At 37.5% G+C, this 8,896-nt stretch overlaps 1 pseudogene; it reads right to left on the reverse strand.

Moving 5' to 3' along the window:
- Window positions 1-3,487: 3,487 nt before the first annotated feature.
- Window positions 3,488-4,231, reverse strand: LOC149156732 (uncharacterized; annotated as a pseudogene).
- Window positions 4,232-8,896: the final 4,665 nt, after the last annotated feature.

The raw sequence follows: 8,896 nt of genomic DNA on the forward strand, positions 1-8,896 counted from the left end.
TTCAAGTCTTGCAATCCAAGGAAGACTGTAAGCCATCCCCTTCTCATCAGGTGTGGCATGGAATGAAGCCCCTGAATCTACCACCCAGGAATCAGTAATATTTTCAAAAGAAAGAATCAAAGCATCTTGTAACACCTCACCTGTCACATTTGCTTCATGATTGTTTTCTTGCTGTGCATCTCCTTCTTTTCCCTTCCGAGATCTACAGTCTTTCTTTAGGTGTCCTTTCTTTCCACATTTCCAGCACACTATCCCTGATCTGGACTTGGATCTGCCTTTCCTTGATTTACTACGATATCCTGAGCTCTTTCCTCTTTCCATTTTTCTTCCTCTAGACTCTGCACTCAAAGCATTTCCCGATGTCTCACCGGAGCTTTTCCGTCGCATTTCCTCGCTAAGGATAGCACCGACAACATCATCAAACTTTAAAGTACTAGATCCAGAAACGGAGTTACTAATGGCCATTACCAAACCATTCCAACTTTCTGGTAATGAGCACAAGAATAACAGAGCTCTAACTTCATCATCAAAGTTTACCCCTACAGAACTTAACTGACTTGTAACTGTATTAAAATCATTTAAATGGTTTGCAACAGATCCACCTTCCGACATATTCATATTAAATAACCGTTTCATAAGAAATACCTTGTTTGAGGCCGAGGGTTTTTCATATAGTTTCGAAAACGTCTGCATCAAACCCTCTGTCGTGGTTTCCTTCGAAATATTGAAGGCGACTGACGCAGCAAGGCACAACCGTATTGTTCCGAGTGCCTTTCTATCGAGAAGGTTCCATTCTTCGTCTTTCATACCCGTCCAAGTATGCCTATGATCTTCTACACCATTTTCACATGGAAGACTGCAAGCCATCCCCTTCTCCCTTTCAATCTGGAGCCAAACTTTCAATCACTTGTACTTCCCCTGAAGTTGATGCTACCTTATAACGTCAACTTGTAGGAAAAATTTTGTATCTGACCCATACTCGTCCTGACCTTTCCTTTGTTGTTGGCCTTATTGCTCAGTTTATGCAAAACCCACATGAAAGTCATTGGAAAGTAGCTAAAAGAATACTTCGTTATGTTTGAGGTACAGTTTAGTTTGGGATTCATTACATTGCAGAAGCATCTCCTCTATTAGTTGGTTTCACTAATTCCGATTGGGGTGGTGACCCTAATGATCTGAAGTCTACTGCAAGTTATGTGTTCACTCTTGGTTCAGGACCTATTACATGGACTTGCAAGAAGCAAAGTGTCATTTCTCTTTCTTCAACAGAAGCAGAGTATCGTGGTGTTGTAAAAGCTAGTAAGGAAGCCTTGTGGCTTCATGAGATCCTGTCAGAGTTTGGCTTTCAGCAGCAACATCTGACTACACTTTGGTGTGATAATCAAAGTGCCATTCAACTATGCAAAGATCCAGTCCAACATCAGCGCATCAAACACATTGAACTGCACATGCACTTCATCAGAAAGCTCATTTATGACCATGTTCTTGAAGTGCAATATTGTTCAACAGATGATCAAGTTGTAGACATCTTTACAAAGGCTCTCACAGAGGTGAAGTTTACTAAACTTCGATTTATGGTTGGGGTTCAGGAAGTTGTCACTAAGGAGGGATAGGCTCTAATGCCTCCTTCCTTCTCCTATTGTGTCATATTTTTACATCCTTCAATCCTATCCCAAGTTGTTCTTAAGGGGGGATGTTAGGATATTCCGACACATAGGAAATATTTAAGCATAACTTGGTCTAGTGTAGAGTTAGGTAAAGTGTGTTTCTTTACTATGTACTTTTGTAACTTACAATCCGACGGTCACAATATGTTCTAGACATGAATTGATCCGACGATTCATTCTCTCCTTAGTATCACTGACATTTGATCCATGGCTTAACACCTGATTGGTCCATGATCTCTATTTAAAGAGCATGGAGGGTCATTTGTAGGGTAACCGTTCATGAGAGAATCTTATGTAAATTTTCATTATTTTATTAATAAATTGCTTGAAGTGGTCACGTTGACTCAGGCCGTGGATTGTTTTCCTCTTTGAGGGTTTTAACCACGTTAAGAATACTGGTGTATTGATCTGAGATCTATTTGTGAGTGATGTCCTTTGGTGTTCTGTTTGAGGAACTTACCCTATAAATTCCTACGTTTGATGTTTCTTCAATCTCAACCAGCACTGAAAATTTAGTTTCCATCTTGTTCTCTTAGAAAGTATTCTATCTTAGAACCCTATTTTTGTGTTAAAAAACAATACTTTGACCACCTTTTGTTAACACATATTAATCTTCCAAAGGTAAATTCATTACCTTAATATCTCCAACTTTACTTCTAGACTTTTGTAACACATTTTCTAGCAATTCTGGTCCCTCATTGAAATCCTCAAACATTGCCTCTGAGTACTACTTCTTGTTCTCAATCATCATCTCCTCAACTTCAAATATTTATGGTTCTCTTTTTTTATCATTCTCAACGAATGAACAATTCCATGTCTCTTCATGAGCTCTTCCTCCATATTTTGCAATTTCCTAGCCCTATTAAACATCATCATCATTGTTCCACAAAATAACTCTATGTTCTACATCACTCATATCACTACTTTGGTCTATTATGCATCACTTGTATCACTACTTTGGTCTATTCTGCCTTCCTCATAAATGTCCTCACAAGTTATCCTTCTATCCTTTTGACCTTTATAAGACATTGATGCATCTTCTTCCACAATGACTTCTTCAATGTCTTCTCGTCCTTGACTCCTTATAGTCTCCTCCGAGCTTACTGAAATATCTTGAGCTAAGTTTCTTTGACCAACTCCTCTTCCACTATCTTCACATTGTCATGATTCACAATTCTAAAAAACATATGTCTTCTCCTCTCTTCCCAATCTCCAATTGCTTCCAAAACTTGACAAAATTCCCTAAAAAATGATTAAATATGCACTTAGCAAAAGAAAATTGACCGAATCAAATACACCTTTGATCTTCCTCTCACAAACTGGAAGAGTTCCATCGATCTTCCTCTCACAAACTGGAAGAGTTCCATCGATCTTCCTCTTACAAACTTAAGAGTTCCATCGAGAACTTCTCGATGAATCTATTTAATGTTGTCTCCATAAACTATTACTAAATTCCCTTTCCTTGTGACAATCCCTTGAGATTGTGTATCTTCAAACTCTGATAACTTTGGCTATTCTCCATAGGAAAAATTTTCCGTGTTTATTTGTTTCTTCTACATTATCGCACTACTTGCTCCGAATCACATGTGATATCTCTTCACACATTTGTCACACTTCTTCCGGCAGGGGTGGATGGTCCCCCCACAATGGTCTTCCGGCACGGGTATGCCTCCTGTGAGTTGATTTTGAACCAATGAAATCATTGAAACACTGCTCCAGTTTCCCAACTCGCATGGTATTTCTCCATTGAAACGATTATCCGATAGATCAACTTGTATAAGACTGTCACCGTTCATTGCAAGCTCTTTAGGTATAGGGCCTTAAAACATATTACTGGTAAGGTAGAGGTATGCCAAACTCTGTAGCCTTCCTAAACTTGCTGGCAGTTTTCCATGCAGTTGATTGTGATGGAGATACAGATTTAAGAGGCGACGACAATTGGTTATGGAAGCGGGTATTGTCCCCTGATAATTTATTTTTTTCTAACCATAAGCGGGAGAGCGCAGTGAGATTTCCAACATTTGATGGAATTTCTCCACTCAAGTTGTTTTCGTTGAAGTAAATCTCCTCTAATAGCAGAAGCCCAAACATTGGGAGGAGGAATGGTTCCGGCGTGAAAGTTAGAATAGATCAACAAGTGTGAGAGCTTTGTGAGTGTAAAACCCACCTCCGGTGGAATGGGGCCCTGCAAATTATTGACGGAGAGATCTAGATATTGGAGCTCTGTGCAATTACCGAGCTCCCTGGGAATAGGGACAGATAGAATGTTGGAGCTTAAATACAGTGTCCTCAGTTATTGCAAGCCACGGATGGCTGGAGACAACGTTCCATAAATGAGTTGCCCTGTGAGATCCAGGACTTTTACCTTCTGTTCTCCATGGCAGGAGACTCCTTCCCAGTTGCAGGGATATTCATCAGTTGAATTCCAACTGCGAATAATCTTGGGTGGTGCCTTCATATTTTTGAGAAGAGAGTGGAGAAGGAATCCATCCTCATTCAATCCTTCAATGAAACTCCAGTAGCAATATCACAACAATAATCACCATCTCTTTCGCCATTGCCATCACTAAGTGATATGATCGTTGCTTATGGGGTTGAATTTGTAGCTCATGACCAGAACCAGCAAAACGCTAAGCCGGAGGATTTTTGCAAATAGCCAGTAAATGCCATCTACAACTACAGAAGACAGTGAACGAGAAGCGAGGGTTTTATCATTCGCTTACCTCTCGTCTCTGCCACCCGACCTGGCAGTGGATTGATGCCCTTTCATTCCCTTATATTAAAAAATTAAAATATTCTTAAATAATTATTTTTATTTGTCAATTAACATGTTAGTATATATAAAATGGTGAAGGTCAAGTTTATGATGAAAATGTTTGTTTTTTAATTTTTTGTTGGTGTTTATTTTGATTTTAACGATTATTTCTTGTAATAAAGAATCACAAAAAAGTTATCGGTGTTAATTCTAGTTTTAATGGTTGTCCCTCGTCAAAAGGAATAAACAAAGTTAAATGAAAAAGGATACAAATTGCATGATTAATTATTTTGTTTTAGATGAATGGCATAAATTTTATTTAATAAAGGTGAAGGGAGTGTGACATTTTTGTTTGGGCAATTGATGAAAAGTCTATATGCTCGGGTATGTAATTGGTTGAGGGCTCTGAGAGTTTTAATGATCTTGGTTGAGGAATGGAGGCTCTCAATGGTGTTGATTGAGGGCAAGAGCTAACGGGCATATTATAGGGCATTAAATGCCTGGCTACATGCGCCCTCGTTAGTTCTTTAACACGCGTGCATGCGGTGATAGATAAATAAAAAATACGCGCGCGTGTGTTAAAGAGCTAACGGGGGCGCATGTAGCTGGGCATTTAATGCCCTATAGTATGCCCGTTAGCTCTTCCCTTGATTGAGAAGTTGGTTGGATAAAGAATCTTGCCCTCGATGAAATATTGAAATGTAATAGAATCATATTTATAATTGTAAATCAATGTTATTTTTAGTGTTATTTTATTTATAAATAATTGTAAAATTTTATATTATTTATATATTATTTTTTTAAGTTTTAATTATTATATATAATATTATTTGTAATACTTAAAATTTAATAACTTATTGCTATTTATTTCTATTAAATACAAAATTTACAAATACTAATAAAAACTATTTTTTTTTAAATAGTGAGAAAATTTATTATAATTCAGTTATCAAATTAAGAATAAGACAACTAGAACTCTCTCTCTCTTTTTCTCTCTCTCTCTATATATAACTCAATTTAATTACGTCAATAGGCATTCTCTTTGTTGGCTTGGGGTGGGCAAACACTATTCACCTCAGCCAATGGGAGAGCTTCATTTTCACCCTTCCAACTAATTAAAATTTTCCATCTAAACTATTGCCTCGTTGCTTTCATGAAATGATGGTTGCGACGCAATTTTTTGGCAAACGTAATGGCCCCGCCAGGATCTCTCCCATTGCTCAATCCTCTAGTTTGAACAAGTCTAATGTCTAGCGAAGGCAATTGAAGAACAAAAGTGTCCATGAGAAGGTGCAGAGGCCTCACACTGTTTGTTTGATGGAATGTGCCTAGTAATCTTGTGAGGTTGCGACAACGGCATTCTTGCAGGGTGGGTTGGTTGAGGTTTGTTCTAGGGGCTGTTCTCATGGACCTTGAGCCCAAAACCATGGATAGTGTGATATCAGGCCCTTACGGTCAGATATTCAGGCCTGACAACTTTGTTTTTGACCAGTCTAGACATGGTAACAACTGCGCCAAGGGCCATTACACTGAAGGGGTTGAACTCATCGATTCTATGATGGGATGTTGTCAGGAAAGAGGTCGGTCTGGACCTGGTAACAACTGCACCAAGGGCCATTAAGCTCATCGATTCTGTGTCTGGTCACTTACTAGACCTCTTGGCCCTCCCTGAAAGATGAATCTGTCCACTACAATTGCACAGAAAACTTTGTGGCCTGAATAGAGAGAAAATACCCCAATTCTATGCACAAGACTAGCCCATACTTGCTCCTCCTTCCCTAGGCCTATACCTTGTGTCCATTACTCCTTTCTCTTTTTTGTTTCCGCCTCTATGTGTGGCTGCAACTCCCGTAATGGCCACCTTAAGTCTTCCCAATCTAACTTTGGGGATCCCTGTTATTGCGGACATGAGTTTCAGATCCACGAACTTTGAACAAAGCATCCCAGAGGAATATAAGTAATCGGAGCGGAAAAGAAATAAGGAGAAGAACAAAGATTTCGTCCATTCCCCACCAATCCACAATAATACCTATGTAACCGCGATGGATGTGTTATGCAATCAACTCACAAAAAGATAGAAAAGATACATCAACAACTTCAAAATTAGCCTCTTCGAGGGGGCAACCTCCTTTACATTACACAAATGAACAATTATTGGATGATTCAAATGACAAAACCTCCTTTCTATATATAGGGTTCTAAGGGATCACAATATAATTAGAGCCGACATAACAATAATAATGTAAGGGCACAACAATAACAATAGTGGGCTTTTATGGGGCACAATAATAACAATATGAGGAGAACATGGGCACAACAATAACAATAAGGGCTACAATGACAATAATAATGGGGGAATACACTAGTATTATAGGGACCACTTCTCCTACTCCCTATGGCTCTACCATTGGGGAATCTGATGTCTTTGCTCTCCATTCCCACTTATGTGAGATCAACTGGTGGTTATAGTGCAATGGATTACAAGCAAACTCCATTTGCTTCATAAAATGCATAATAAATACCTCCTTCGCTCTATATGCCCTTTTGTCGTTTTGTGGATAACCAATAACACACAAAAAGTTTCCTGTTAGCCAGACTGTTGAATGGGATCGTTGAGGTGGTGGTCAACTGAGGGAATATGACTTACTGTGAAATTAACTAATTACATCTCCGCATATTTCATAGTTATTGAGAAGGGAATTGCTCCGTAGTTCTAATGCAATTTGGATCGATCATTCATTCATGCATTACGATATCATCCAATTTGGGGTGACATCCATGTCACCCCAACCTCCTTTGTATTGGCTAGTCTCATATGTCATCACCCTTACACATCATGTCGGCTCTACATTAGCCCGATGCTCCCAAACTACGTGAAAGAACTTTCTTTCTAGCAGACAAACTTCGGGAAACAAGAATATGTTTTTCAATCGTCGCCCTCAAATTATGTTTATTAAGTGGTCCGCAACTTTAGTCCTTCCAATGGCATGTGTACCTTTTCCACTTTTCTCCTTATTTCCTAATCTATTAAGTCTACCTCGTCCCGATGTCCTCCAAGTCACTCCCTCCTCCACATTATCCCAACCTTCCTTCATCTGTGACTTATTTAACCTTCTAGGAAAATAATCCTAGGACATGTCAATTCAGTCACGTTATGTGATAGATGTTTGTTGAAAAAACTTTGGTTCAGTTTCTTGGCTCCTACAAGGTGAAATACTTCTACTGAAAGGGAAAATTTCCAAGTGTTTGCCTCCTCCGCTTGTATATTCAGGCCTTGGCTCCTTGTGCTTACAAGCTCTCGTAATTTCTCCATTGGGTTCTCCATTGTGTGCTCCAATCTCAGATCCTCAATGTTTTCAGCCTTTAATTAGACATGGTTTATTACATGGTTTATTACGTGGATTAAATAAAGCACGACCACAACGCAGTACCCTGCAATGTTAACAAGCACACACTCAAATATATATAAGATTATAGAAGGATTAGTTTGAGGTGTAAATTAATTCAATTCAAATTGTACTCTCTCTACACTATTCTTGTTTAGCGTAAATATATACACAAGTGGGCATCCTTCCATATCCATGAATAGTGGATCATATAGCCTAAATATATACACAAGTGGGCATCCTTCCATATCCATGAATAGTGGATCATATAGCCTGATTTTGACTTCAAAATGAAACCTCCTGAACTTCTTCAATCCCCTCTAAACAAATTCCTAATAATAAATAAATTACATGGCAAACAAATAATTCTCCTACTCTAACTAAATCCATACTTTGAAGAACCAACTCCTATGGTAAAAAGGATTGACCTTCTTGGTCAATTGAGTTTTATGATGCTCCTGATTTAACCTCCATGGAATATGCCATAATATTCACAGTGATATTTGCAGATCAAGAGTTACTATTTATCTTTCTTTCTTTTTTATTATTTTTATAGTGAGAAAACATATCATAATTCAATTATCAAACCTTATCAAAAGAGGGCTGCTATTTATCTCCAAATTAGTAACAATCTTTTAATGAATTTATGTCGAGCTAATTAATTAAAGAAAACATCATATAAACATGTATTATATTGGACATATGATATTGATAGATCATACTCTAATAACAAAAGTTATTTAAAAAATAAAAAATTGCATAAAAAATAAAAATAAATCTCTATTATTAAAAATAATGCTTAACTCATATATTACTTATTTTTATAATTAATAATAATAATTTAAATAAAGTCATAATCTATTTATAAAAATATAAAATGGAATATAATGTGACGTTTGAATATTGTTCTTATCCACCTCTATCAGGTATTTAATTTATATAGCTACTGAGATAATCGATAGAACAAATAATTTACAATTTCCAATATTATATTGAATTCCCGCTATATCATTTAGCATAAAACTTCTGAATGAAATTATAAATCTCCAATATTAACGCTCCTATCCCATATATTTTAACAACCCAAC

The sequence above is a fragment of the Pinus tabuliformis genome, chromosome 9 (genome assembly GCF_031772625.1).
Source record: "Pinus tabuliformis cultivar Carrire ecotype Pingquan chromosome 9, CPIR1, whole genome shotgun sequence".
NCBI lineage: Eukaryota > Viridiplantae > Streptophyta > Pinopsida > Pinales > Pinaceae > Pinus > Pinus tabuliformis.